Source organism: Pleurodeles waltl, chromosome 11, assembly GCF_031143425.1.
Source record: "Pleurodeles waltl isolate 20211129_DDA chromosome 11, aPleWal1.hap1.20221129, whole genome shotgun sequence".
In the NCBI taxonomy this organism is placed as follows: domain Eukaryota; kingdom Metazoa; phylum Chordata; class Amphibia; order Caudata; family Salamandridae; genus Pleurodeles; species Pleurodeles waltl.
The window spans coordinates 455,252,245-455,269,573 of record NC_090450.1 but is presented as its reverse complement, the minus strand read 5'-3'; positions in this window follow the sequence as shown (position 1 = coordinate 455,269,573).

The following is a 17,329-nucleotide window of genomic DNA, read 5'->3' as shown; positions in this document are numbered from 1 at the left end:
ACAGAGGCACAGGAACTCAGGGGAACTGGGAGGGCTGCTGTGCGACAGGGGGCGGACAGGCCAAGGGAACCCACTCTCCACGAGGCCCTCTCCTCCAGCATACCACCACTCCCAAGAGAGGATGGCCACGGTCCTGGCCAAGTTTCAGGAGACCCAACACCTGCAGGACGAACAGTATTTGGTGTTCAGGGAGGAGCTCAGAACCATCAGCTCCGCCCTGGGCACCATCGTAGGGGTGCTGAAGGACATACAAAAGACCATGAGGGACACCGTGGCACTCCAAGGGGCCCCTGACACTAGCATGGATGATGAACTGCCCACCACCTCTGCCGGCGCTAGTGGACAGGACGCCCCGCCACAGGACCACCACGCCAGCACCCCACCTCCTGCAGATGGACAACCACCCCGCAAGTGGTCCCTGAGATCCAGGAACAGGACAGAGCAAGATGGCAAGACCCCGCCAGGAAATGAGACCACCCTGATTGTCCTCCCACTGTCTCACTTCGTTACCCTGTCCAGATTTGAACTGCCCCAGCTCCACTTCCTATGCCCATATGGGCAGTGCACCTGTGAGACTAATAGACTGGACTCTGCCATGGACATTCCTCCACCATCACCCATCACCATTTTGCCACCCCCTCCAATAATTATCACTTTAATAAACACCCTTGAACCACAAAACAATCTGGAGTCAGTCTGTGATTTGGAAAATGTATATTAGCAATGACAGTGACAAAATGCGTTTTCTAATGTAATGCCAACATACCTATGTCACACATCACAAGTCCATGAAGGATGCAAGCAGATGACACACGTTGGTAACCACACCTGTGAAACTGTAAGGGAAATGTACAACTCAGTTACCAAATACTGCTACTAATTGACAGACAGGATAGAGGTAGAAGTGTGAAAGTGAATGTAATAGTAAAACAATTGTTCTCACCTGTGTGTCACTGGAAATATTGCTGTATCACTGACTCCCTGTTGTCTATGTCTTCTTCCTCAGCTTCCTCCTCATCACTGTCCACAGGCTCCACAGCTGCCACAACTCCGTCATCTGGACCATCCTCCTGCAGAAAAGGCACCTGGCGTCGCAAAGCAAGATTGTGAAGCATCGAGCAGGCGATGATGATCTGGCACACCTTCCTTGGTGAGTAGAATAGGGAACAACCTGTCATATGGAGGCACCTGAACCTGGCCTTCAGGAGGCCGAAGGTGCGTTCGATCACCCTCCTAGTCCGCCCATGGGCCTCATTGTAGCGTTCCTCTGCCCTGGTCCTGGGATTCCTCACTGGGGTCAATAGCCAGCACAGGCTGGGGTAACCAGAGTCCCCTAATAGGCACATCCGGTGCCTCTGGAGTTGACCCTTCACATACGGGATGCTGCTATTCCGCAGGATGTAGGCGTCATGCACTGAGCCAGGGAACATAGCATTTACCTGCGAGATGTACTGGTCTGCCAAACATACCATCTGTACATTCATGGAATGATAACTCTTCCGGTTCCTGTACACCTGTTCACTCCTGCGTGGGGGGACCAGAGCTACATGGGTGCCATCAATAGCACCTATGATGTTGGGGATATGTCCCAGGGCATAGAAGTCACCTTTCACTGTAGCCAAATCCTCCACCTGAGGGAAAACGATGTAGCTCCTTATGTGTTTCAGCAGGGCAGACAACACTCTGGACAATACGTTAGAAAACATAGGCCGGGACATCCCTGATGCCATGGCCACTGTTGTCTGAAATGACCCACTTGCTAGGAAATGGAGTACTGACAGCACCTGCACTTGAGGGGGGATACCTGTGGGATGGCGGATTGGTGAAATCAGGTCTGGCTCCAACTGGGGACTGAGTTCCTGGATTGTGGCACGATCAAACCTGTAGGTGATGATTAAGGGGCATATTTATACTCTGCACCAAATTAGTGTCATTTATTTTTACTCTAACTTGGTGCAAATCTAACTCCATATTTATACTTTGGTGCTAGACCCCTCTAGCACCAAATTTATGGAGTTAAAGTCATTTTTTGAAAGTGGAGACCTACCTTGCCTTAATGAGATGCAAGGTAGGCGTTCCCGTGCAAAAAATGACTCTATGGCTTTAACGCCATATTTAGGGGCATATTTATACTCTGCTGCATATTTATACTCTGTTTGCACCGAATTAGCGTCATTTTTTTTACTCTAATTCGGTGCAAATCTAACTCCATATTTATACTTTGGTGCTAGACCCATCTAGCACCAAGGCCCTGATTTGTACTTTTTTTGCACCGCATTAACGTCATTTTTTGTCGCAAAAGTGGCGCAAACTTACAAAATAATGGCCCTTATTTTTACTTTTTGCTGCAGAACTGCACTAACTCAGTTTTGCACCAAAAAGTTTAGCACCGGCTTGCACCATTTCTGTGCACCAGCCAGGCACCATATTTAGGGAATGGTGCAAGCCGGTGCAAAGGGTAGGCTAGAGTTTTAAAAAATGACTTTAGTCGGGTGGGGCTGGCAGTATGGAAGAAGAGGGTTTAGCACCAAAAAATGGCTTTAGGCAGGTTAGAGTAAAAAAAAATGACTCTAACCAGATTAGCGTAATTTTATGGTGATAAACCTACCATGCCACATGACTCTTGCCTTAGAAAAGGCAGGAGTCATGCCCACCACCACAATGGCCAGCACAGAGGACAGGGGTCCCCTGGGCATGGCCATTGCACCCAGTGCAATGTATGGGGGCCCATTTCAGGGCCCACTATGGCACTTTCAAAAATAAAATGCACTTACCTGTACTTACCTGGGATGGGGTCCCCCATCCTCGTAGTCCCTCTAGTTTGGGTGGGGGTGCCCCTGGGACCTAGGGAGGCCACCTCTGGGCATATTCCATGGTGTTCCACCATGGAAATAGGCCCACAGGTCCCCTAACACCTGCCCTGACCCAGGTCTTAAAAAATGGGGCAAAGCAAGCTTTGCCCCATTTTTTGACCCCTCCTCCCTCCCTTGCACCATTTTTGCATGACTTTAACTCCATAAATTTGGCGCTAGACGGGTCTAGCACCAAAGTATAAATATGGAGTTAGTTTTGCACTGAATTAGAGTAAAAAACAAATGACGCTAATTCAGTGCAAACAGAGTATAAATATGCCCCTTAGCGTCAAAAAATGATGCTAATCTGGTCAGAATCATTTATTTTGACTCAAAACTGCCTAACGTCATTTTTTTTTAAGCTAGCCTACCCTTTGCACCATTCCATAAATATGGTGCCCAGCTGGTGCTAAAAAATGGTGCAAGCCGGTGCAAAACTTTTTGTTGCAAAACTGCCTTAGTGCAGTTTTGCAACAAAAAGTGTAAATAAAGGACCTAAATGTCGCTCCTCCTTTGTTAACAGGTCCACCAGCGGTCGGTACACCGGAGGATTCCGCCATCTCCTCAAATGTCCCAGCTGACGGTGCCTAAGAAGGACAACAGCGACCACAGAGACAACAAATTCCCAGATATGTACCCACAGCTACACAGAACACGACACCAAATACAAAACTCTTCCTGTATGTGTGTTGAGTGTAGGCCTAGGTATGTGTGACGCAGTAGTAAATGAAGCCATGTGGGCCCCTGAAATGGCGGCTGCCTGACCTCTAAAGTGGGACAATGGGATGTGAGGTAACTGCGCTGGCGTTGTACACCGTTGCAGTAGGTGGTCGTAGACCGCAGCGCAATGCTGCATTGGTTAACATTGGACCCTATAGGTCCCAGGAACCAATGATAAAGTGCGCCGGCGGGGATGATACGCATCGCCGCGGACGTCACCGCCACAGACGTGACCGCCATTTTCTATCTGTTCAATCACTCAATACCTGATCTTCGACAGGAGAGGACCTACACTGCCTGCAAGTGCTGCTGTGACCTCGGTCTGGAAGAGACAATGGCTGCTGCGTCTGGGGAAAGGGCCCCTGCCTTCACTGCTCAGGAGTTGGAGAAGCTAGTCGACGGGGTCCTCCCCCAGTACACGCTACTCTACGGTCCTCCAGACCAACAGGTAAGTACACAGGGAGCATATTGTATAGGCTATGCCTGTGTGGAGAGGGCTGGTTGTGAGAACGAAGGGGACAGAGTTCAGCGAGCATGAAGGAGTGTGAATGCATGTGCCACAATGCAAGGGTAGGGATGGAGGCCACTCACTTCGACGGTGCAGTTGCTAATGACTTCTCTTCTTCCCCTGTACATGTCATGTAGGTCAGCGCCCACCAGAAGAAGGACATTTGGCGTGCCATCGCCAAGGACGTCCGGACCCTGGGGGTCCACCAGAGACGGGGCACCCACTGATGTAAAAGATGGAAGGGCATTCGCCACTGGGGCAAGAAGACGGCGGAGGCTCAGTTGGGGATGGCATCCCAACGTGGGAGGAGTGCCCGTCGCACCATGACCCCACTGATGTTCCGGACCCTGGCGGTGGCCTACCCTGAGTTGGATGGGCGCTTGAGGGCATCACAGCAGACACAAGGGGGTGAGTAAAACATAATTCAGCGGACTTTGCGTGCAGTGGAGGGGTCTGGGTGGGGGAGGAGGGCTGTGGGTTTCCCTAGGCCAGGGCGAGTTACGTAGGCTAGGCCCCTCCAGAATGCAGGCCATGTGGCACTCCACCCCACCTCTGTAGAGTGTCTAACTTGGTGCAAATCTAACTCCATATTTATACTTTGGTGCTAGACCCCTCTAGCACCAAATTTATGGAGTTAAAGTCATTTTTTGAAAGTGGAGACCTACCTTGCCTTAATGAGATGCAAGGTAGGCGTTCCCGTGCAAAAAATGACTCTATGGCTTTAACGCCATATTTAGGGGCATATTTATACTCTGCTGCATATTTATACTCTGTTTGCACCGAATTAGCGTCATTTTTTTTTACTCTAATTCGGTGCAAATCTAACTCCATATTTATACTTTGGTGCTAGACCCATCTAGCACCAAGGCCCTGATTTGTACTTTTTTTGCACCGCATTAACGTCATTTTTTGTCGCAAAAGTGGCGCAAACTTACAAAATAATGACCCTTATTTTTACTTTTTGCTGCAAAACTGCACTAACTCAGTTTTGCACCAAAAAGTTTAGCACCGGCTTGCACCATTTCTGTGCACCAGCCAGGCACCATATTTAGGGAATGGTGCAAGCCGGTGCAAAGGGTAGGCTAGAGTTTTAAAAAATGACTTTAGTTGGGTGGGGCTGGCAGTATGGAAGAAGAGGGTTTAGCACCAAAAAATGGCTTTAGGCAGGTTAGAGTAAAAAAAAATGACTCTAACCAGATTAGCGTCATTTTATGATGCTAAACCTACCATGCCACATGACTCTTGCCTTAGAAAAGGCAGGAGTCATGCCCACCACCACAATGGCCAGCACAGAGGACAGGGGTCCCCTGGGCATGGCCATTGCACCCAGTGCAATGTATGGGGGCCCATTTCAGGGCCCACTATGGCACTTTCAAAAATAAAATGCACTTACCTGTACTTACCTGGGATGGGGTCCCCCATCCTCGTAGTCCCTCTAGTTTGGGTGGGGGTGCCCCTGGGACCTAGGGAGGCCACCTCTGGGCATATTCCATGGTGTTCCACCATGGAAATAGGCCCACAGGTCCCCTAACACCTGCCCTGACCCAGGTCTTAAAAAATGGGACAAAGCAAGCTTTGCCCCATTTTTTGACCCCTCCTCCCTCCCTTGCACCATTTTTGCATGACTTTAACTCCATAAATTTGGCGCTAGACAGGTCTAGCACCAAAGTATAAATATGGAGTTAGTTTTGCACTGAATTAGAGTAAAAAACAAATGACGCTAATTCAGTGCAAACAGAGTATAAATATGCCCCTTAGCGTCAAAAAATGATGCTAATCTGGTCAGAATCATTTATTTTGACTCAAAACTGCCCAACGTCATTTTTTTTTAAGCTAGCCTACCCTTTGCACCATTCCATAAATATGGTGCCCAGCTGGTGCTAAAAAATGGTGCAAGCCGGTGCAAAACTTTTTGTTGCAAAACTGCCTTAGTGCAGTTTTGCAACAAAAAGTGTAAATAAAGGACCTAAATGTCGCTCCTCCATTGTTAACAGGTCCACCAGCGGTCGGTACACCGGAGGATTCCGCCATCTCCTCAAATGTCCCAGCTGACGGTGCCTAAGAAGGACAACAGCGACCACAGAGACAACAAATTCCCAGATATGTACCCACAGCTACACAGAACACGACACCAAATACAAAACTCTTCCTGTATGTGTGTTGAGTGTAGTCCTAGGTATGTGTGACGCAGTAGTAAATGAAGCCATGTGGGCCCCTGAAATGGCGGCTGCCTGACCTCTAAAGTGGGACAATGGGATGTGAGGTAACTGCGCTGGCGTTGTACACCGTTGCAGTAGGTGGTCGTAGACCGCAGCGCAATGCTGCATTGGTTAACATTGGACCCTATAGGTCCCAGGAACCAATGATAAAGTGCGCCGGCGGGGATGATACGCATCGCCGCGGACGTCACCGCCACAGACGTGACCGCCATTTTCTATCTGTTCAATCACTCGATACCTGATCTTCGACAGGAGAGGACCTACACTGCCTGCAAGTGCTGCTGTGACCTCGGTCTGGAAGAGACAATGGCTGCTGCGTCTGGGGAAAGGGCCCCTGCCTTCACTGCTCAGGAGTTGGAGAAGCTAGTCGACGGGGTCCTCCCCCAGTACACGCTACTCTACGGTCCTCCAGACCAACAGGTAAGTACACAGGGAGCACATTGTATGGGCTATGCCTGTGTGGAGAGGGCTGGTTGTGAGAACGAAGGGGACAGAGTTCAGCGAGCATGAAGGAGTGTGAATGCATGTGCCACAATGCAAGGGTAGGGATGGGGGCCACTCACTTCGACGGTGCAGTTGCTAATGACTTCTCTTCTTCCCCTGTACATGTCATGTAGGTCAGCGCCCACCAGAAGAAGGACATTTGGCGTGCCATCGCCAAGGACGTCCGGACCCTGGGGGTCCACCAGAGACGGGGCACCCACTGATGTAAAAGATGGAAGGGCATTCGCCACTGGGGCAAGAAGACGGCGGAGGCTCAGTTGGGGATGGCATCCCAACGTGGGAGGGGTGCCCGTCGCACCATGACCCCACTGATGTTCCGGACCCTGGCGGTGGCCTACCCTGAGTTGGATGGGCGCTTGAGGGCATCACAGCAGACACAAGGGGGTGAGTAAAACATCATTCAGCGGACTTTGCGTGCAGTGGAGGGGTCTGGGTGGGGAGGAGGGCTGTGGGTTTCCCTAGGCCAGGGCGAGTTACGTAGGCTAGGCCCCTCCAGAATGCAGGCCATGTGGCACTCCACCCCACCTCTGTAGAGTGCCAAGTACAGGTATACATGCCCATGTGTCATCTATGTGTGCAGATGTCCACCATAGCCATGTAGGCCAGATCCCAGGAATTGCATCTGTAGAGGCCAAGAGCACGTCGTAGTGCAGGGTGCTGCTGTGTCTGTATTGACCGCCAACGGTAGAGGTAAGCCATGCACTCAACCTGTCTTTCTTCTGTCGCCCCCCCCCTTTTTTGTGCTCTCCCTGTTCTTTTGTGCATCAGCATCATCAGGCGGAGGTACAGTGGCACCGGAGCAGAGGGAGCTGCATCCCACATGGCCCTGGAGGGCCACACCACGGATTCTGAATACACCAGTGGGACGGAGGGCGAGGGGAGCTTCACGTCAGTCACCGGATCACCAAACAGCGACGTACTCGTCTGCCGATGGGAGCTCCCTTGTGTTGGTGGCACCATCTGTGCCCCCCACTTCTACAGGTACAGCTGCCACCCCCCCACCAGCACTGCCCTCCCAGCAGCCCCTCAGCCTTCACTCCGTGCCCGCTCACTCAGGAGGGTGGGCATCACCTTCGCCCCAGGCACCTCAGCCCCTGCCCCAATCACCACTGCTGCCCTCAGTGAGGAGGCCATTGACCTCCTCAGGTCCCTCACTGTTGGGCAGTCTACCATTGTGAATGCCATCCAGGGTGTAGAAAGGGAATTGCAACACAGTAATGCATTCCTGGAGGGCATTCATTCTGGTCAGGCTGCCCTTCATCGAACCCTGCAATCTCTGGCCTCAGCACTGATGGCAGCCATTGTCCCTGTGTCTAGCCTCCCCCCTCCAACTTCCTCCACCCAGACCCAGTCCCCTGTACCCCAGCCTATCCCAAGCACACCATCAGACAAGCATGCACACACCTCAAAACACAAAAGTAGCTCAGGCAAACATAAGCACCACACAACCCACAGGCACTCACACAAGCATCACCCACATACAGACACAGCAACATCCACTGTGTCCCCCTCCTCGTCGTCTCCCTCCTCCCTCCCAGTCTCGTCTACACTCTCACCTGCATGCACTATATCTACAGGCACTAGGACTCGCACCAGAACACCCAGCACCACACCCGCTCACCTGCACTCACCACCCCCACTACCATTTACACGTCTCCTGTGTCCACTCCCAGTGTGTCTGTGACGCCCCCTCCCAAAGTACACAAACGTGGGCACCCACACACCCAACATCCATCCAGCCTCTAGTACCTGCACCTGCACCCAAATCACTTAAAGTTACACCTCCTACAACCACCTCCTCTTCCTCCACTCCCAGACCCCCTCCAGCTACCCATCCCAGTGTTCGTCAGAGACTCTTATTCAGCAACGTTGAGCTCTTTCCCACCACCCCCACCGCTCCAATTCATAGGTCCCGTACTAGCACCTCAGCCAAAAAAAGTCCGGTACCTGTGGTGCGTGTTAAAGGTGTGTGGAGTGCACCGGCCACCAGGGCAGCCAGTGTGACACGGAGCCAAAGCACTGCCAGTCCACCCCCTGTAAAGCACCTTAAGTTGGAAAGTGGCCGACAGGAGAGGGTGAAGACTCCTGGTGGCAAAACAGCTCACAAGGGTCCCGGGGGGTGTGCCGAGTCAGCTGTGACTCCTCCCAAGGTGGTGAAGGGGCAGAAGAAGTCTCCAAAGTCTGGGAAGAGCAGCACGGTGGAGAAGGCCGCCATCCTCCTAGCCGGCCGGGACGCCACCACCAGCACTATCGTCACTGGTCCGGAGACCACCGCCAGAGTCAGTGACCTGGAGGGCAGTGGTATCGTCACTGGTCCGGAGACCACTGCCAGCGTCAGTGACCTGGAGGGCCCCGGCAGCCACAGCCCCGCTGGGCACTGAGGGACCGTAATGCCACACCCCCTGAACAGGGCAAAGCACCGCTGAACAGGTCAGAGACAGCAAAGGCAAGCACCGCTGAACAGGACAAGGACCGCCATGGTGAAGAACGCTGAACAGGGCAAAGCACCGCTGAACAGGGCAAAGACCACCATGGTGAAGACCGCTGAACAGGGCAAAGCACCGCCACGGAGAAGACTGCTGAACAGGCCAGAGACAGCAAAGGCAAGCACTGCTGAACAGGGCAAGGACCGCCATGGTGAAGACCGCTGAACAGGGCAAAGCACCGCTGAACAGGGCAAAGACCGCCATGGTGAAGACCGCTGAACAGGGGAAAAGCACTGCTGAACAGGGCAAAGACCGCCATGGCAAAGCACCGCTGAACAGGTCAGAGACAGCAAAGGCAAGCACCGCTGAACAGAGCAAAGACCGCCATGGTGAAGACCGCTGAACAGGGCAAAGCACCGCTGAACAAGGCAAAGACCGCCATGGTGAAGACGGCTGAACAGGGCAAAGCACCGCTGAACAGGGCAAAGACCGCCATGGCAAAGCACCGCTGAACAGGTCAGAGACAGCAAAGGCAAGCACCGCTGAACAGATCAGAGACAGCAAAGGCAAGCACAGCTGAACAGAGCAAAGACCGCCATGGTGAAGACCGCTGAACAGGGCAAAGCACCGCTGAACAGGGCAAAGACCGCCATGGTGAAGACCGCTGAACAGGGCAAAGCACCGCTGAACAGGGCAAAGACCGCCAAGGCTAAGCACCGCTGAACAGGTCAGAGACAGCAAAGGCAAGAACCGCTGAACAGAGCAAAGACCGCCATGGTGAAGACTGCTGAACAGGGCAAAGCACCACCAAATCAAGCATTGTTAGCTCATGTGCAGCTGGGACAGTGACGGAACTGGGACCGTCACGGGGAGCGTGATGCACTCTGGGCACCATTCCCCCTCCAGAAACAGTGGAGACCTGCATCCACTCTGTCTGTCCTTCACAGGATGAAGCACTCTGGGCACCACTCCCCCTCCAGAACCAGAGGAGACCTGCATCCACTCTGTCTGTCCTTCACAGGATGAAGCACTCTGGGCACCATTCCCCCTCCAGAACCAGTGGAGACCTGCATCCACTCTGTCTGTCCTTCACAGGATGAAGCACTCTGGGCACCAGTCCCCCTCCAGAACCAGTGGAGACCTGCATCCACATGAGAGACTGTGGTTTTGCACTCCCCAGGATGGTACAGTGGGCAACCCACCCACTGTAGAGACTTGAGAGACTGTGGCTTTGCACTCCCCAGGATGGTACAGTGGGCAACCCACCCACTGTAGAAACTTGAGAGACTGTGGCTTTGTATTCCCCAGGATACATCAATGGGCATGGAGCCCCGTCGTGGATCTGGCGTGGTGCTGTCATCCGGCTGAGGTGCGCCCCCTTCCCTTCCCCCTGAGGTGCCTGTTGTATTTCTATCTGATGCCCCTGCAGTGTTCTCTCCGTTCCAGGACAGGTATCATGTGTGGGCCTCGCCCATGCATTTTGGGCCCAGTGGTCCACGGACATTGAAATGTGCATACCTGTACTACTAATCGTGATGTATATATTTGGAATGTGTATATATTGATGTATATATGTGCTTACTGATTTTTTATACATTACAATGTTTGAACTCATTTCCTTTTGTCTTAGCATTCTTCCAGGGGGGTTGGGGGTTGTTACTGTGATGTTCGGAAATGCATTGGTGTGTGTGTTGTAGTGGGTGAGGGTCGGGGTGGGGGTGGGGGTGTTGCGTGTGTGTCCCCCTGACTTTTGCCTCCCCCCTCCCCTATGTCGTAGGTGCAGTACTCACAGTTGTCTTCGCGCCTACGTTGCTGGTGATCGTAGAGGAGCAGGAAGACAAGCGCAGGGAGTATTTGTAGTTCGGGCTCCATGGTGGCCTCCTTCCTTGTGGAGTGTGTTGAGGTGAGCGTTTTCCCATTGCAAAAGCTGTTTCCGTTGTGTTTTTATCCATGGTGAATCCGCCCCGGAAAAGGTGGCGGATTGGCGGGTTGTGATACTGTGAGGGGTACATTGTCTCCCGCCTGTCTGTTGGTGGTGACCGTCGCGCTGCTTGTCTGTACCGCCGTGGCGGTCGGAGTGTTAAAGTGGCTGTCTATGTTGGCTGTTTCCGCCACGGTCATAATTCCCTTTTTTTGTCCGCCGGCCTGTTTGCGGTATTACCGCAGCTTTAACACCGTCCGCCAGGGTTGTAATGACCCTCCATGTCTTTTACCTTTAGCAGGTCCCTATTATGACTCATAGAAGTGACATTCTGGGTTAACAATACAGAATATGGTATATGTGACTTGACAGTAAAACTGATATAGGCATCACCCATTTTGGATGGAGTACCATGACATTGAATAGGCACTCTCAAAAAGTAGTCAGCAGGATTTAGATTTTTTCCTGTTCAATGCACAATTGTATAACAACATTCTTGCCACCATAGTCCTCATTCTTCAGTTTGAAGAAGCATCTTGGCTTTTGGATTGCTGAAGATGGTCAGCAAAGCTTGATGATCAGCCAGCAGCATAAAAGGCTTGCCATACATCAATACATGTAAATGTTCACAAGCCCATACTACAACCATCTGAGTTGGCAGGCCATGTTTGAGACAAACTTCTACTAGCTTAGGCAACAATATGTCATCTAACATTTGGGTGCCCACTATACGGTACAAGTATAGGGCCTAACCCAATAGGGATAGTGTCAACCACAATCTCGGTGTGGAGCTTTGGATTGAAGTACACCATTTCTGTAGCATTTTTAATGGCATGTTTGATTCTCTTGAAACTCTTTTCCCATGATCATGACCATTTAAAGGAAAAGTTTTCATTTGTAAACTCTTGTACTGGAGCACTGACAGTGGCAAAGTCCTTTATGTATTATGAACAGTAGCTGGTCATTCCAAGAAAGGAATGTGTACCATTGAGACATCTTGTAGGGGTTCAGCATTTGTACTCTTGTAGGATCAGGCATCATGCCCTCACCAGAAAAGATATTGCAAAGGAATATCAGTTGTGTCTTAGTTTATTCACACGTGTTAAAGTTAAACCTGCATCATTGAGAATTTAACACACTTATGTGAGCGCTCTATTGTGCTCCTTCTGTGTAGCCCCACAGACCAGTATATCATCGCTATAGTTAAATGCATTTACAACAGGTTGTAGGATGCACGTATGAAGTCTTGGAAATGTTCTGCAGCCGATGCCAGACCAAAACTAAGGGACATATTTAAGAGGCCTTAGTGCCACGTTGACGGCGCCATAGCATTTTTTTTTATGCTAAGGTGGCGCTAAAGTGACTTTTTCCCCAGCCATATTTACAAAGTGGTGTAATGCAAGCATTACCCACTTTATAAACACTTACACCACATTATGCCTGCACCAGGCATAATGTATGCAAGGGGGCGATCCGGCACTAGGAGGCCTACACAAATGGTGAAGTGAAATTTAACAGATTTCACTGCACCATTTTTTAGCATAATTTTTAACGCCTGCTCAGAGCAGGGATTAAAATGATGCTCCCATAGAGACAAATGGGCATCTTTGCACTTTGATATGCTAGCGTCTACTTTTTTGACTCCAGTGTATCAAAGCGCCAAAATAGCGTAAAAAATGTTGACCCTATTGTGCTAACAATCACCATAGTGACCCTTATTATAAATATGTCACAACCATGGTGTCATTAGGTGCCGGCAGTGGGGCGCAGAAAAAGTGGTGCATCAGCTCTAATGCACCACATTTTCTTAAATATAGGCCCAAGTCTCCTGTATCTAAACAAACTTCATGTTTAGCAAGGTTGTAATGTAGCTGTAGCTTTCTTCTAGTTCTAACTGATAACAACCTTTATTCAAATAAAGTTGAGGTAAGATTTTGGCACCATACAATTGCTGATCATGTCAACAATGTGCAACCCTGGCTGTTACTCCTGTTCATTTGCTTTGTTCGCCTAGCGCATGTCAACACATATGCACATAGTTTCTTTATGGTCCTTTTTAGGCAATTCGACTATATTGGAGAAACCCATAGCACTGGACCGGTGAAACGTTCAATAATGTCATGCTTAATTAGTAATTCAAGTTATTTTTCAACAGCTTCTTGTACATGAAAAGAAACTTGTTTATGTCTATGAGCAAAAAGACGGACATCCTCATTAATATTTAATTTTACTTTCATAGTCTTTAATTTTCCAAAACCATGAAACAATGAAATGAATTTTTTGATTTGTGATGAGCATTAATTTTGTAACTCACTGAAATCAGTCCCATGTCAGCAGACATGTTGAAACTGAGAAAGCAGGTGCTTTCCACTGTATCATGAAGCACATGGATTGGTGTTTGTACCTTTGTTTTATTATGTTTAATGGTTGCCATATGCAAACGTTTACTTTTCGTGGGTGTTGATGCAGCCCAGGTGCACACTTTGGTCTTTGACGGCATAAGCTGCAGTAACATAGATAGTTCATTGTACTTTTCTTCAGGCAGACCAAAATAGATCAAGTTAATACACCATAAAAACAAAGAGAAAAATAAAGGGGAGGATACATCAAAATTAATCCTAGTGTGTCAATAAAATATGTCAGAGAGGCACCGAAATAACCAGCACAAACAGTAAGCGTACCTAAGATAAAGCAGAGGGTCCTGAACCAGACTTGCTCCTGACACTAAAATTATCATTAAAATATGGATCCCAATTAAATCCAGCCCGGATGCATTCCACCCTCTTAATAGAGGGGGCTCCCACTATATTTCGCTTGAGCTAATTCTAACTCATACAGATGCTGAATAGCAGCCCACCACGCCATCACTCTTGGAGGTGTTGAGGAAACCCAAGCTGTAGCAATACACAGTCTAGCTTAGACAAGCAGTATGGATAATAACTTTGTCCAACTACTGTTGAATGCAGAGCTATAGCCAAACGTAATTTTCTTAGGAGTAAACTGTATATCACAACCAAGACTGACTAATAGCAGATGAGTCACATCTAGTGCTGTTGCAGTGAGACTAGTCCAAGGAGAAGAGGGACAAGACGAACAGCCAGGATCTTAACAAATACCTTAGCATCTGCATTAATAATAGGTCTTAGATTATCAGAACTGCATTCTTCAGGTGGTTTACCATTCTTAAAAATAGGACTACTTTTGTTACATTCCAAGAACTGAGAACTCCATTGCCAGAATCGATGTGTCAAAAGACACTAAGAAAGGGGGAACCAATAATATCCTTGAATACTTTATAAAATTCCAGTGGTATAGTATCTTCCCCAGCCACTTTTCCAGAAGGAAGAGCAAGAAGATTTGCCTTGATTTAACTGACGTTTTCATCCTTTTGAAGGGCAGAAGCCTGAAACTATGACAGAGCAGTCAGTCTGGTACCTGAAAGGTAATGTGTAAACCCTGGTGCATTGAAAAGCAATGGTTGATTAGAAAGTTGTCAAAATAAAATTGAGAATTGCTCCACAATAGCCTGACAATGAGTGTGTCAGAGCGATCACTGCCCTTATTTGAGTGAGTCACACACCTAGGCTTCCTATCAGAGATTTGATACACAAGTACACACACAGCCTGTTCTCCATATTCATATTTTTTAGAAAAGCTAGCTGCCACTTTCTCTTTCTGGGCCTGCCCCAAAAGCGAGCATTTTTCAATTAAGCGAGAATATGTGGTTTGCTGGTCAGCACCCCAGTTGCTGTTTCACAGGCATGCATGACCTCAAGCAACATAATAGACTGATGTATCAGCTGAACACTATCTCAACAATCCTGGTTTTGGGTAAGAACAAATTGTAACATGAGACCCCTTATAAAAGCCTTCATTGTGTCCTGTACAGCCAGGAAGAGGCTGTGCCCACATTGAACTACAAGAATTCAATCAATGAGCCCAAGATAAGTTCACAATAGTCAAAATTTGCTAACAGATGCCAGGGAATGGATAACTGTTGCTGCTCAGCCCCCTTGCACACTAAAATATACTAATATAGGGTTATGATCCGAAGTGATCTTGGGGCAGACATCCATATCCGACTCCTGCAAGGGACTGCCACTGTCAAAAACCATATCCGTCCTAGAGTAATGCCTACCTGGCAATGAGTAGACAGTATAGCCAGGCTTAGTTGGTTATAGCGTTCTCCAAACACCACATAATCTATGCAGGCTAGGGAATTCAAGAGTAGAAGCCCTGGTTTTCACCATAAGAGAAATAGCATGGTGATTCGTAGAGTCAATATTGTAATCCATAAGACAATTAAAGTCTCCCATTACCAACAGTTCCCCAGACCAATCAAATAGTTCAAGGCAAAGGAAGTCAAAAACCACAGGCTCGTCAGCATTCGGTCCATCAACTGGACACATCATGAACTCCTGCCCATAAATTATCAACCAAACAATCACCTACCTGCCCCTACAGTAAAATGCAGTTTTAAAAATCTAAGTTCTCCATGGCCAAATGGCTACTCGATGAATAGAGACAGATTTAGAAGTACGTGCAATAATGTTATAACCAAGTTGCCTTAACACTAACCAATCTTTATAGGCAAGAGGGGTCTCAGTTAAATAATATATATGCAGCCTATAAATCGAAATTTCTTCTCAAACTAGTTGAAGTTTGCTAGGTGAATTTAAACCAGAATCATTCCAAAACATACATTTAAACCAACTATTTAAAAGATTGGAATCGAGCATCAGCAAGTTTACCACCCATAGCTCAAGAACATACTTTCCAAGACAATGGCCAATCAATGAATCGTAAGAAAGCCAATGATCACTCTGACTCAATTTTCCCCTCACCATGACAATAGCAAAAGGTATCATCAACCCCCCAAAACAAAAGAGCCAGACCCACCAAAATCCACCCTACAATACCCTAGCCCCATCTCCACCCAGTATTGGACAGACGTAATCAACCCCTCCCCTTCGCTGTCGATCATAGGGACACCCCTTTGAGACTCCTGCCCATTGCCCCCCACTGACCATCACATCTCACTGTTGTTACCTAATGCAAAATAGAAAAAGAGAGAGAAAAGGGCACAGCAAGACATGCAAAAATAAAGAGGCATGAGAAACCATAACAGCACCTAGCAACACCTTAATTCTTAGTCCCCTTAAATTTGGGATGAGCAGACATGGAATACTGCTCGGTGTAACACATCTGAGTAGAATCATTTTTAATAACTTTTAACCTCGCAGGTTCCTGCAGGAATACTTAGGTGCCTACGGCCTTTATGCAGTTGATTAATTGACGAAGCTTCCAATGCCTGTCCATAGTGATCTTACATAAATCAGAGTGGACAGAGATCAGCATCGCCTCAATGGCCACTTGTGAGGCAGGGTGTGCCTACTGAGGAACCAGGAAAGATAGAATCCCCACCCGGGGTGTTCTTCCCAGCGGTCGAGGGATACCCTAGTCCTCAGGGTCCATTTAGCAGAGAGTACACAAATCAAGCGGAGTCACCAACTGGAGGAATAAAGAGAAGTTTATTACATGGATTATAGCTCGAGCTAATACAGAGTCCCAGGAAAGTCAAGTGACTATCCTACGGAGGCTGCCCCTTCACTCTGGGGCACCCAACCTTATATACACACAAAACTGCTTAGTCAGAGGACAACTCCACCCCTAGCGTATTCAAGGTCCTCTGCGGCCTTCAGAATATTTCAGGGATACACGTGTGGTGGGAGAAGGTACAAATGCAGCTGGCAGGAGGTGGCAACAACCTGTACAAACCTGTTCTGGCAGTTACTGATTAAGCACAAAAATTCTCGGAACTACGGTTAGAACAAGTAAATTACAGCGATAAGCAGATTGCAGCCCAAGGCTGCGAGCACAAGGTCAATCATAAAAGTTCAGGAGGTTTGTCGAGCACATGGCAACATAATAAAGATAAACAGATGCCTAGCAGCTATGGTGTATGATTAAGTTTATGTACATTTTCTCAATCCCTCCTTTTGCCATTGTGAGGCAAGTTTGAACGTCATTCAGTGTCTATGTTAATGGACATAAGGTCTTTTATCTCCTGCTCAAGGGACAGCATAGCCGTGTGTTGAGGAGGGCGAACAGGCCAGGGGGCAAGGGATGCCATACAGCAACCGCACAAAGCAGGTAGGCACTGTCCACAAAGACAACAG